This window comes from Lolium rigidum, chromosome 4, assembly GCF_022539505.1.
Source record: "Lolium rigidum isolate FL_2022 chromosome 4, APGP_CSIRO_Lrig_0.1, whole genome shotgun sequence".
Taxonomy (NCBI): Eukaryota; Viridiplantae; Streptophyta; class Magnoliopsida; order Poales; family Poaceae; genus Lolium; species Lolium rigidum.
The window spans coordinates 42404549-42417690 of record NC_061511.1 but is presented as its reverse complement, the minus strand read 5'-3'; the positions used below and the strand labels follow the sequence as shown (position 1 = coordinate 42417690).

Here is a 13142-nt window from a genome sequence, read left to right as displayed (position 1 = left end):
CTTGATCAAAGATTGCCACCTCTCCTTGTTGATCTTCTTCACATCACCAGCTTTCGCCCAGTCGACATTCTGATGGCTCTCAGCAACCAAAGCTATGGCGCCTTCGACACCAACCTTCAAACTTTCTTGCCGAAATGCCAGCCCAAGATCTTCTTCAGGAATGTAGCGCTTCGCCAGTTCAGAAAAGATCTCGGGTTGTTTTTGCTTCGGGAAGAAATAGGGGAAGAGGCGCGTGAAGGCAGTCCGTGCATCGGCAATACTGCGGCGCACCAGGTCCCCATGAATTTCAAGGAGGGAGACGGCGTCGAGAAGACGATCCCCCTCGGGCTCTTGAAGATCAAAATCTGCACCCATCTTTCCTGCTGAAACAAAGTCTTGGGTTATCAACAAATACGAGGAGATGATCTTAAAAGAAACTCGAGTAAAGTGATTAATGAACTTACTGGCAAAACGCCGATTTTGCGACTCCAGGCGGCCAATGATATCTTCCTCACGTGCAATCTGTTGAGTTGTTTTCTCGCTTAAAGCAGTTTCAGATTGGTGGAGCCTCTTTCGAAGATCTCCAACAGAGGCAGCGTCCTGTTCGGCCTTCTCGCGAGCTTTTTCACTATGCTCAAGCTTGGTGGCGAGGTCATCGGCGCGCTTATTGGCTTTGGTGAGAGCCTCTGACAGAAATAACGCAGAAAAATTTGCAATATAGTATACGGGACGGCGAGCAAAAATATCACACTTGTATGAAAGTTTACCTTTCAAGTCTTCGACAGTATTACGGTACCCAATGCATTGAGTACCGAGATTGATGAAGTGCCTCATCAGAGGCTGAAGAAAGACAGGGGGTATAAAAATCGAGGGGAAAAATTCGACAAATAATAGAAGCAAGTGTCCTTACATCATCCAAGGAGGGAATCGTTGAACTCCCGCCCAAGAGGCCCTGTTCTTTGCCAAGTTCAACCCTCGCTCTCTTTGGTGAGGGGGCTCGGGGGCTAGCAGCAAGATTCGACGTTTCCGGATCCTGTGGAGGTGGCGAGTTTTCCTCCGCTGCTTGGCGAGTTTCTGAGAGAACCAAAGTTTGTGACGTGCTCGTGAAAGCAGTCACATTGGCAGTAGGTTCCTCTTCTTCTTCGCCACTGTCCATAAAAGATAGTATGACACGACGCACAAACAAAATGCGAAAAGAAAAAGAAGGCAAGGTAGCTTACGAGCTAACGAGGGCAGCATCGTAAGGATTGAAGGCATCCTCTTCCTCGGGAGAAATTTCTTCGGCAGTAGATCCACCGAGTTTGGAGGTGCCGGAGTCTTCAACATTATCCCTTTTCCTCTTGTTCCCGGGGGAAGCAGCGGAAGGGAGAGAAGGCACTGATTCGGACGCCTCCGATTCAGTCTCTTTTTCAGAGGAAGCCGCGGATTTGCGAGATCCCGTGACTTCACTTTCAGGGCGAGAAGGGCCCTGGGAATCATCGGTAACGATGGTTCGTTCATCAACCTCCCCACCTTCGGGTAGGGGAGGCAGAGAAAAGATGATTTGGTGGTTCTGCATAACAAGTACCAATAGCAAAGGACAGTTAAGGGCAGTCGATACTGAGGCAGTAAGATAGCAAGATAGTAGTCGAAATCTAAATCAAGGTCGACAAAGCAAGTTCATCAAGATAGCAGTCGATAAATGTAAACTCGAGAGGCAATTTACTTACTTTGGGGAGAGCATTGGCGCTGATGTAGGGTTCCACACGGCAGGAGGTTGGAACTGAATCCTTTTTGCTCAGCGACGAAAAACGTTGGATAAGCCTCTCCAAATCCTTCACAGGGAGGTCTTTGGATATGCGGTCGACATCTTTCTCGCCAGCATATAGCCATAAAGGGTTTTTGCGAGCCTGTAGGGGCTGCACCCTGATCCTAAGGAAATACGCAGTAATTTGAACACCCGATAGTTCCTTACCGCAGGTGTTCTGAAGTTCATGAATACGCTTCATCAGCGTATCTGTCGCCATCTTCTCCTCCTCGGTAGCTTCCGCGTCCCATGAACGGCGTCAAAGGATTTTTGCGTCACCATTGAAGGGCTCGATATTGTATTCCTGCGAGTCAAGGTACTCCTCACGGATGTATAGCCACCTCTTGCGCCACCCTTGGACAGAGTCAAGGAATTTGACGTCGAAATAATCGACATCAGGGCGGACACAGATAACAACACCCCCTACATTGTAGTTGGTGTTGTGGGAGTTGTTGCAGCGAAGGTAAAAAATGCGTTTCCACAGGGCCCAATTCGGATGGGTCCCGAGAAAGCACTCACAGAGGGTGATGAAGATAGAGATGTGGAGGATGGAATTGGGAGTCAGCTGATGTAGCTGCAGCCCGTAAACAAAAAGCAATCTACGGAGAAATTCGTGGATGGAGGGAGATAGGCCACGGATGAGATGGTCGATAAAAGTTACTCGATAGCCGATGCGAGGTTTTGGGAAGCTCTCCTCCCCAAGGAAGAGCAGTCCTTCCTCTTCCTTGGTCAGCCTGAGTTTCTTCAGCATGTTGACGTCCTGGTTGGAGATCTTGGATCCCTCCCATCCGGAGATCTCGAAGCCTTCCGTCGCCATGACGGTCTCTGGAGTAGTGTGTCTTGTAAGTCTTGCCCGCGGTGGCATCGAAGTAAGCGCTGGAGAGATTGAGAAGGAATACGGGCGCATGAGCTTGGTGTTTGCAATGGAAGCTTTGGAGAGAGAGGATAGAAGTGTGGCGCGGCGAAGGGGGCTTCTGAGGAAGATGATGAATATTTATATTGAGGCATTCAACCGTCGCGCCGTTGGATGATGGAGAAATAGATCTAGTGCCCTACGTGTGACCATGGGTAAAATAGTCTTTTTACTATGAAGTAACTAAACAAGCGCTCCAGCGCGCGTGTCAGGGAAAGTGGAGGACGTGTACCCCCACTTGCGTAACGTGTCAAACGACGCAATGGTGAGGGCCCGCATGTCAGCCAAAGAACAGAACTCGCACCTTCCCAACACAGCGATCGTGGCTACCGTCAGCATTGATGTCATCAATTGGGACATTTCGACTTCAGTTCTTTGAACTTTGGCGACAAAAGGAGTTCTTGTGGTATAGACAAGACAATTTCGGGAGCCTTTGATCAAATACAAGTTTTTGTTCAAATGCTCGGGGGCTACTTTTTTGAAGAAAGTTTGATATGCAATATTTGGCAAAGATAGAAAAGTTGAGCCTACAGCCAAGTATAAATACTCGACTGTAGCCTCGGGGGCTACTCCCATCGGGAGCGCTGGTCGCGCACCCGATAAAGATGGAAACACTGGAAAAAGTCGACAATATAGCGATTGAAATACTAAAAAGGTGAGCCTACAACCAAGTACAAGCACTTGGCTGTAGCCTCGGGGGCTACTCCCATCGAGAACGCTGTTCGCGTACCCGATGAAATTGAAGAAATCATGAGGAGCATATTTCGAGTTACGATGTAACTCTTCATATACTCCCATCGGAAGAACGAGATAAAAAATATATACAAGTCATCGTATGACTCGGGCAAATGTGCTATTCCAGCAGCCGAAAAAAGCACTCGACAATATATTCTCAGAGCGCCTCAGTCGTGATTTAATCTCTGAATGCCGCAGTACTTTGCGAAGGTAAGACCCCAGGACCCGTCCTGCGCGGCGTGGCATCGCACCCGAATGCGCTCTGCTACTTTTTTCCGTATCAACAGATGCGAAGAAAAATCCTAACGGACGCGTTAGGTACCCGATAAAACGCGACTGGAGTTCGGCATATGGTAAGACCTTAAGCGGCACATGTCGAAACTACGCCAGTATACCGAGATCATGTCCGGGGACTTGATCTTGAAGTAGGTATTTGTGGGATTGCCACGAGAGCAGTTAACTGGTACCTGATCCGTCAGATGAACCAGCCCCAATTACCATTCTCCCTGTACAATATATGATAGATTTATGAAAGGCATTTGATAACTTGAAGAAATCAGGTGTTAATTGTAATGATGGAGATTTTCCTTGATTCTTCGATTCAAGCAAAATCTCGGGGGCTACTGACATAGGCATCCCCAATGGGCCTGCCGAATATGGTACCCGGGATTTACTGAAGGCCCACGACCCGAAGTTTATGAAGCTCGGAAGCCCAGTTAAGATATAGTTTGGAAAGATAGTTGTATTAGGAATAAAGAGATTTGTAAATTTACGGGTCGAACTCAGAGAGTCCCCCGGGATCTGTAACCTTGTGTATTACGAAACCCTCGGCTCCGCCTCCTATATAAGGGGGAGTCGAGGGACAAAGAGGGCATCGATTCCATTGTCAACATAACCCTAGTTTTCTTAGCAGTCGAGTACTTTTCCGGCTGAAACCCTCGAGATCTACTTGCCCTCTACTTCCGCGAAAACCCTAGTCTACAACTTGTAGGCATTGACAAGTTAATACATTGTCACCTGCAGCCATCTTCAAGCTTGATTTCCGCAAAGCCTTCAACTCTATTAGTTGCGACGCTTTGGATCGCATCCTCCTTGCAAAAGGGTTCCCCCTTGTGGCGCTCTTGGATTTCACGCCTTAATGAGACTAGTCAAACGTCTGTCCTCCTCAATGGGGTCCCCAGAAGGTGGATCTAATGTCGTCGTGGCCTTCGCCAGGGAGATCCCCTCTCCCCTTTTCTCTTTAACATCGTTGCGGATGTTCTTCAACAGCTTCTTCTTCAAGCCTCTTGCGACGGGCTCCTTCTCCATCCACCTGTTGATGACCTTCCTTGCCCCATTCTTCAGTATGCGGATGATACTCTCATTATTATTCGCTCCATCCCCTAACACGTGGTCAACCTTCAAAAAATCCTTGACTCTTTTACTGATGCCACCGGGCTTGCAATTAATTTTCATAAAAGTACCTTTGTCCCCATAAAAACTGATTTTGATGTCGCCTCTAACATGGCAGCGGCGTTCGGATGTGCTGTCTCTAACTACCCTCAAACCTACCTTGGCCTCCCCCTCTCCACTCACAAGATGCGCTTGGCTGACTTCAAACCCTTTTTGGCTAAAAGTGACATGCGCCTGTCTGGGTGGCGTGGCCGATCTCTCCCAATCGGTGGGCGCCTCCTACTGGTCAATTCGGTCCTCACTTCTATGTTGTCTCACGCTATGAGCGCATGCCTCCTTCCTGCCGGTTCATTGAGGCCATTGACAAAAGGCGTCGTGCTTTCCTTTGGACTGGCGAAGAATCTTGTCACGGTGGCCACTGCAAGGTGGCGTGGTCCGAAGTTTGTACACCAAAAAACCTAGGGGGCCTTGGGGTTCTATCCATTCCAGCTCAAAACTCTGCCCTTCTCGCCAAGTTCCTCATCAAGCTCCACTGACACCTTAGACCCCTAGGCTTGTTGGTTCCACCACTTGTACGGTTGGTCTGCCTCTCACGACTTAGGGGATCGCCATTATCTTGACACACCCATTTGGAAAGATATTATTGCCGGCCTTGACTCCTTTCGATCCGTGTCCAAAGTCACCATTGGGAATGGTTCCTCCACTTCTTTCTGGTCTGACCGTTGGATTGGCAACACTCCCCTCTCGGAGCGCTTCCCCGTCCTTTTCTCTCACTCTGTTAGAAAGAACGTTTGTGTCTCCTTCATTCTTAGCTTAAGCATCCAGAACAACTTAGGACCGCGCTTGTCCAATGCTGCCACGACTGAACTCCTTACGTTATCATTCGAATGCGGCTCTGTGGTTCTGCTTTCTGATGTACCGGACAAACGTGTGAGCCACCTCTTTAACAACATGCTCTCGAACAAGTGTTTCTATGCCAATTCTTTTAAGCATCTGCAGGTCGACGTCTTGGCTGATAAGGTCTGGAGGAATGCGGCCCCCCTGAAGTGCAAGATTTTTTGCTGGCTTGCTAGGCATCGTCGCCTCCCCACGAATGAGAGACGCTTCAGACATCGTCTTACAACCTCCGCCTCCTGCCCCTCCCGTGGTCAAGACGAAGACACTGACCATCTGCTCCTCCGATGCCCCCGAGCGTGTGAAGTTTGGACTGTGTTCTTCCCACAGTTTAGCTCCTTTCTGTCGAGCTTTGGGGAATTATGGTCTCTTCGCTGCCGCACCTTCGGGGACTCCACCATCTTCACTGCGGTTGCTTGGAATGTTTGGAAGCGAAAAAATGCTCTGGTCTTCGACTCACTAGATGAGTGCCACTCCGTGGTAGTTCGCAGATGTATCGAGGATGTTCGTCTTTGGGCTTTTCGTTGCACTACCCCCTCCTCTTCCTCTCTTCTAAATTCTTGGTGTAATGGTTATGACCCCCCTTCATTCTCCCCCCCCCCTCCTCGCTCTCCTCTAAAATCCTTGTAATGGATCCTGTTACTCGCCTTGGGCGTTGATTTATGAAATGTTCAGGCTGACGGAAGCCCACCGTAGTCCCGGTCAAAAAAAGTAAGACAAAAGCTCCCATGAAGTACAAAGATCCACAAAGACATACTAAGGAAACACGAAGAAATTGAGCGGTGTACACGAATCGGTTTGGTAGGATTGTAGATCTAGGGTTTAAAAATCCGACGGTAGAAATGTAGTACTCCCTCTATTTAAAAATAGGTGTCTTAATTTTATTTAGATACAGATATATCTTTAACTAAAATGCATCTAGATACACCTATATTTTGACAAAAGTGAGAGAATTATTTTTTAGACGGAAGTAGTACTATATTACTACTGGAAGATCTTACGGGGAACCAGCCAAACCGTTTGTATTAATTCAATGGATCTTACGGGTGCGTGGCCGCGACGTGGAGGTGGGGGAGGGGCCGCGGCGGGCCGTGACGGTGGCGGCGAAACAGTGTACAGGGGAAGTGAGACGGCGTCGATCGCTTTGGGCAGCAAGAAAACGCCGTGCCCTCCTTCTGGTTCATATCTGACTGCTGCTGGTGAGATCTCTCTTCTCCTCTCCCCCCGTCCCACCCACCACTCTCCAAAATTACTTCCGGTAGTAGCAAATATAGAACTAGGAAGCTCCTTAGCTGCTGCTTGTTTAGGAATTAGGACTGATTGAGAATTTTTTGTTGCCAAATTAGGCCACCGAGTGTTGTGGTGAACACATATCAGACTAGTTGTTTTTTGTTTTCATCTCAGAAAAAAGTTATTGTTTGTTGCTTGCTGTTCTGTGTGTTGCCAGTGTAGAAGAGGAGACATCCTACTCTACTGGTCCTAAAGTTTGCAAGCAGTTAGGTTCCTTAATTCCTGGCTTCTGTAGACTAACCTCTGTTCCCACTTGCAAGACTCTGTGATATTCACACCACTACCACCGACCATCGGTTTTGGTTAAGTTGGTGTATCTTCTGTATGTCGTCGCACTTCTGCTTACCTTTTTGGGGAGCTTTTATTGGTATTTTGTGTCCATATTCCGTTAAATTTGCATTTTTAATAGGTTTACTGAAGCAGTTATTTTTGTTTGGTGGATTGTGTTTTCCAAAGTTGTATTCAAAGATCTTGAATAAGTGATGTACTTTTTCCGATTTAGTTTAATACCGTGATCATCCAGGACATTGCCTTATTGCCCTTGTGGTTGACTTGACCTTGACCATCCTGGTCCATTGGAAGTCCTCCTTGGACCTCTCTTCTACGTACCCCACGCTCCAAAATTGTAAAATTTCCCCAACTAGCTATTACAGGTCCAGCTGGATGTTCCACACGGCAGGGATGGCATATAAATTTCTTCTCCGGTCCACACTTGGGGAGATCGCACTGCACACACTTTGCCTCCCAGGTTCAACATCAGATTGTTGATTTTTTCACACTTAAACAAGTTATTGTTTATTAATTTCTGTTCTGTGTCGTGCCATTATTCCTATTTTACAAATGTAGAACAGTAGAGGAGGAGGCATCCTGTTCTCCTCGAAATAGGCTTTCGCCCCGCTATATTAATATAGCAACAACCCGATTCAATTTGCTTTATTTCCATTGTCCTAAACTTGGAAATGCTTTATTTCTGAATAGATTTACTATCCACACTTACAAGTTCACTCAGCGGCAGAATTGACTGCCTTAATAATCGACATAATGAGAGGGATTGAGGAATCAGTCCACAGGGTTTATATCTGGGTTGGACCATGGTCCAATGAACCTAGGATGGTTCCGTAGCTTGTCTAGGTATTAGCTGAATTTCAGTCCTAAAGTGGTGAGTCTGGTACTCTGCTATTGCCACTACATGCTCTTAGGCAAAAATAAAAAGATAAAAGAAAAATGGATTTAGAAAGGGGACTCGAACAAAAAGATGATAAGCAACTAGTCTAGTTAAGAAGGGTTGAACTAGAGAATCAAGCTTCGCTTGAAATCGATGAAATCGAGGAAATCACTATGAAACTTTGCTAGCTCGTACACATTTTAAGGTTGCGAACTCTATCTTATGAAATTATTATATCTCCGTGTCACATTTTGTTAGTTATTTTAGGGAGTTTTTATATTGATATACGTTAAAATTTGCATTAGGAATATTCATGGAAGTAAACATTTGTAATAACACTCATACCTCTGACAAGCATCCTGTCGTGAGGGTTCACATTTGCCAGAAATAATAAATAGTGACATATCTCCCTTGTATGAGTGTGATTGACTTGACCATGCATGGTCCATGCTTCGTAGACAAGCTAAGCTACACCTACACATTGTATTTATGGTAATGCTGCCTTGCATTTATGGTAATACTGTCCCAATCTGCACTTTGGTGACCCCAAGCAGACTTCCTCGTCTGAGTCCGTCAACTGACCATGCCATCCTATACTTCCAGTCTATATATGTATACATCTACTCTTCTCCTAATTATTCACATTCTTCTCCATGTCTCCCCTCTACATAGTAGTACTTGGGATTCTCCTCGATCTTGCACACTTCTCCTTGGTGTTCCTCCTCTGCAGCTGCAAATGGAGACACTCTCACGGCAGGCCAAGCGCTCTGTGTTGGCGAAAAGCTTGTCTCAAGAAATGGCAAGTTCGCGCTTGGCTTCTTCCAGTTCCAGCCAGCAAGCACCATCAGTAAGTCGTCCCACAATGCCACCTCCCCCAGCCCTAGCTTGTGGTACCTTGGAATATGGTTCAATAAGATCCCAACTTTTACTGTTGTGTGGGTTGCTAATAGGGATGAGCCCATCACCCACCCCAACCTCAACCTAACACAGCTCAAGATATCAAGTGATGGCAATCTTGTCATCATAGTAAACCATTCTAGCTACACTCAATCTGTAGTTTGGTCCACCCACATTGTCGATAATAGGACACAAACCAGCAGCATAAACACTACCATCAGTGCTGCCGTTCTCTTGAACACTGGAAACCTTGCCCTGACATCCGAACAAAAGATGTTGTGGGAGAGCTTCGACTACCCAACAGATGTTGGGCTTCCTGGTGCCAAGTTTGGTCGGAACAAGGTCACTGGTTTAAATCGCCAGGGCATCTCCAGAAAGAGCCTCATTGATCCAGGTATCGGCTCATACAGCCTTGAACTAGTGGATATCAGTGGGATCATCCTGAAGCACCGCACCAACCCCTTGGTAGTGTATTGGCGTTATGCATCCTCCGGAGCATCGGCATTGAATCTCTTACCAATACTCAAGTCACTGTTTGATTTGGATCCTCGGACCAAAGATTTATTCCGCAAAATAACATATGTTAATAAAAACCAAGAGGAGTACTACATGTATACTTTACAGGATGAAACATCATCTTCCGTATTTGTCTCACTAGACATCTCCGGTCAGATCAAGCTGAATGTCTGGTCGCAAGCCAACCAGTCTTGGCAAAACATATTTGCCCAACCTGATGATCCATGCGATCCACCTGCTTCCTGTGGACCTTTCACGGTCTGCAGCGGCAAGCCACATCCATCCTGTGACTGTATGGAGAGCTTCTCTGAGAAATCCGCGCAGGATTGGGAGTTTGAGGATCGAACAGGAGGATGCATCAGAAATACGCCGTTACATTGCACCAGTGGCAAAAACCTCACAAGTTCAACTGACATATTCCACCCCATTACTCCAGCTCAATTGCCTTATAACCCGCAAATCATATCCGTTTCTACCAGTCAGAGTAAATGCGAAGAAGCTTGTCTCAGTTCCTGCTCATGTACTGCTTATTCATATGGCAGTAGAATATGCTCTGTATGGAGTGGGGAATTGCTTAGTGTAATTCTGGTCCATGGCATTGATAAAAATTCTGGAAATGTTCTCTACCTTCGCCTTGCCGCCAAAGAATCGCTGCCAAGTTTGAGAAAGAACAAAACAAAACCAAACGTTGGAGGTGTTACTGCTGCAAGCACTTTTGGTTTTGTGTTACTAATGCTCATGCTGTTGTTACTGATTTGGAAGAACAAATTCAAGTGGTGTGTGTTGAAGCATAAATGCATTGCCTAATCTCTTCCATCAGATCGGTCTTTTGGTTGCATTGGTTAGAGCATGCAGTTCTACATGGTATCAGAGCCAAGAGGTCTCAAGTTCAAGACCCTGCTCACGCAGTTTAAAAACAAAAGAAAAAAGATTCTGCGGACCGCACCGAACCCACGCTAAGGACTAAATAGCCTAGACGTGAGGGGAAGTGTTGAATATAAATACACTGCCTAGTCTCTTTCCATCAGTTCGAACTTTTGGTTCAATTGCCTAATCTCTTCCATCAGATCGGTCTTTTGGTTGCATTGGTTAGAGCATGCAGTTCTACAGTGTGGTTTTTCTTTATGTGGCAATCAAGCTAGTGCTGGTGGAATTATAGCCTTCAGATACACTGAATTAGCCCGAGCTACTAAAAGTTTCTCAGAAAAGCTGGGAGGAGGTGCTTTTGGGTCTGTATACAAGGGAGTGTTAAGTGACTCGAAGACTACTATAGCAGTGAAAAAGCTTGATGGTGCGAGTCAAGGAGAGAAGCAATTCAGGGCTGAGGTGAGCTCAGTTGGACTGATCCAACATCTTAACCTAGTCAAATTGATTGGTTTCTGCTGTGAAGGTGAACACAGATTACTTGTGTACGAACACATGTTAAATGGGTCCCTTGATGGTCATCTGTTTAAGAAGAGTAATAATGCTACTGTGCTAAGCTGGAACATGAGATATCAGATAACCCTAGGAGTTGCCAGAGGATTGTACTACTTGCATCAGAGTTGTCACAAATGCATCATACATTGTGATATTAAACCAGAAAACATACTTGTGGACTCATCATTTGTTCCCAAAGTTGCAGATTTTGGACTGGCAATCTTCGTGGGAAGGGATTTTAGCCGGATTCTGACTTCATTTCGAGGAACCACAGGTTATATTGCCCCAGAGTGGCTTAGCGGAGTTCCTATCACACCAAAAATTGATGTTTACAGCTTCGGCATGGTGTTATTTGAAATTATATCAGGAAGGAGGAATTCCTCAGCAGAAACATCGCAGAATACTAGCAGCAGTTACAAGCATGATGAATATTTCCCTGTTCAAGCCATCAGCAAGCTTCACAGCGGAGATGTGGGGAGTTTGGTGGATCCACAGTTACATAGTGACTTCAGTTTGGAAGAGGCTGAAAGGGTTTGCAAAGTTGCATGTTGGTGCATCCAAGACAGTGAGTTTGATCGGCCCACGATGGGTGAAATTGTCCGGGTTCTCGAGGGTCTACAGGAGATCGATATGCCCCCTATGCCAAGATTCCTTGCAGCTATAACGGAACAATCTGGTGCTGCAACTTCACTGTAATAATGTGTCGTAGTTGATTCTAATAGTATTTGTTAATTTCTGCAAATTTGGAAGTTGTAAAAATGTAAACTGGGAGGAATAAGGGAACACAAAGCCTGTAGTTGCGAATTAAAAATGTCTTTTATTTAGTGCCAATTATGGTAAGCAAGCATTGTAATAAAGTAAGCAGAACTAGGAATATGTTTATGTTTTGCTGATGGGATAGTTCGAGGTGTATCCTTAAATCGAAGGAAGATGTTGATATATATGTATGCCACTACCTGTTGTTAGTTCAGAGCACACATAGCCTGGTCGTGCCTCTTGCTCACTTAGTGGTATGGCCTTCTGTCATGGCACCGGCAGTCGGGCCCTACACCTGCTCGATGAAATGTGTGGCTGGCTCAAGTGCTGGCATGGCGGCTAAGGGAACAGGGGTGCACATGAAAAAATTATCAGGGTTTGAAGACCACCAAGCCTGACATGACGGTATGTAATATGTTGACTACTGCTACATATTAATTCACTTGATGTGTGTGGGAACTTTCTGGTATTGCCATCTTCTCTTATGGGTATGATTACTTTTCGGGTTTCTTGGAGATTGTAGGGATGATAGAATTTTGTATTTCATATTCACCATATTACATAAAACAGGGAGTTCAATTGCACTGTATTATTTCTTTCTGTAGAAAGATTTTGCTCCAAAGTAACTTTTTTAATAATGAGGTTATAAGATGCAGACCCTAGAAGAATGCAGCAACCCGTGGAAGAGAAGGTATCACATAAAGATGACATCAAGTGCCCTGGCTCCTTCCTCCATGCTGACAAAGCATAGAAGAAGCACCTCCTACTGTAAAGACAACACCTGAAGTTTCAAGCAGCCTAAATTCTGCAATTTTAGTAAAGATTTCCAACCACCAGCGAAGAACTGTTTCTCTTCCGATTGCTGCATTTTTTTCCCTTTCTACTGTGTCCAAATGTATTGTTGAATTTATGTGCTGTATTTAGGCATTTGCCTTTGGAAGCATATGCATCTGAAGAGGTCATGAAGCACATGCCTTTGAAGGTACTGCATTGTACTGGGCCTCGCATTCATACTAAATGGCGGAGAGATAAAGCAGCAGAATATTATCCTCAACGAAAACATCTAGGCGATATTTCAGGTATTGTTTTCAGACCTGTGATGGTAACTTCAGAACCTCTAATTACAACGCGGGATATGTTACTACTATTAACATGCTCAGGCAAGATGCAGCTGGTGGAGCTGTGCCCCGGGCAACCAGGGCTATGACCTGGGGCCTGGAAAAAAAATGTACCATACCTATGTTTTGGGCTTGGCCTGTGGTGTCAAACTGTCCATTGTATAATAGCAAGCCAACACAGTACACCAATCCGTTAGCCTGTCGACTACCCTCCCGTATTGCACAATGAGATTCTTGGACTGGTCTTGTTACTATAGAAGTATAGATACTCAAGGGAAGATT

General features: G+C 45.8%; 1 pseudogene; it reads left to right on the top strand.

Annotated features, from left to right (window-relative positions):
• Positions 1-8807: 8807 nt before the first annotated feature.
• On the top strand, positions 8808-11682 carry LOC124705761 (annotated as a pseudogene).
• The last annotated feature ends 1460 nt before the right edge of the window (positions 11683-13142 follow it).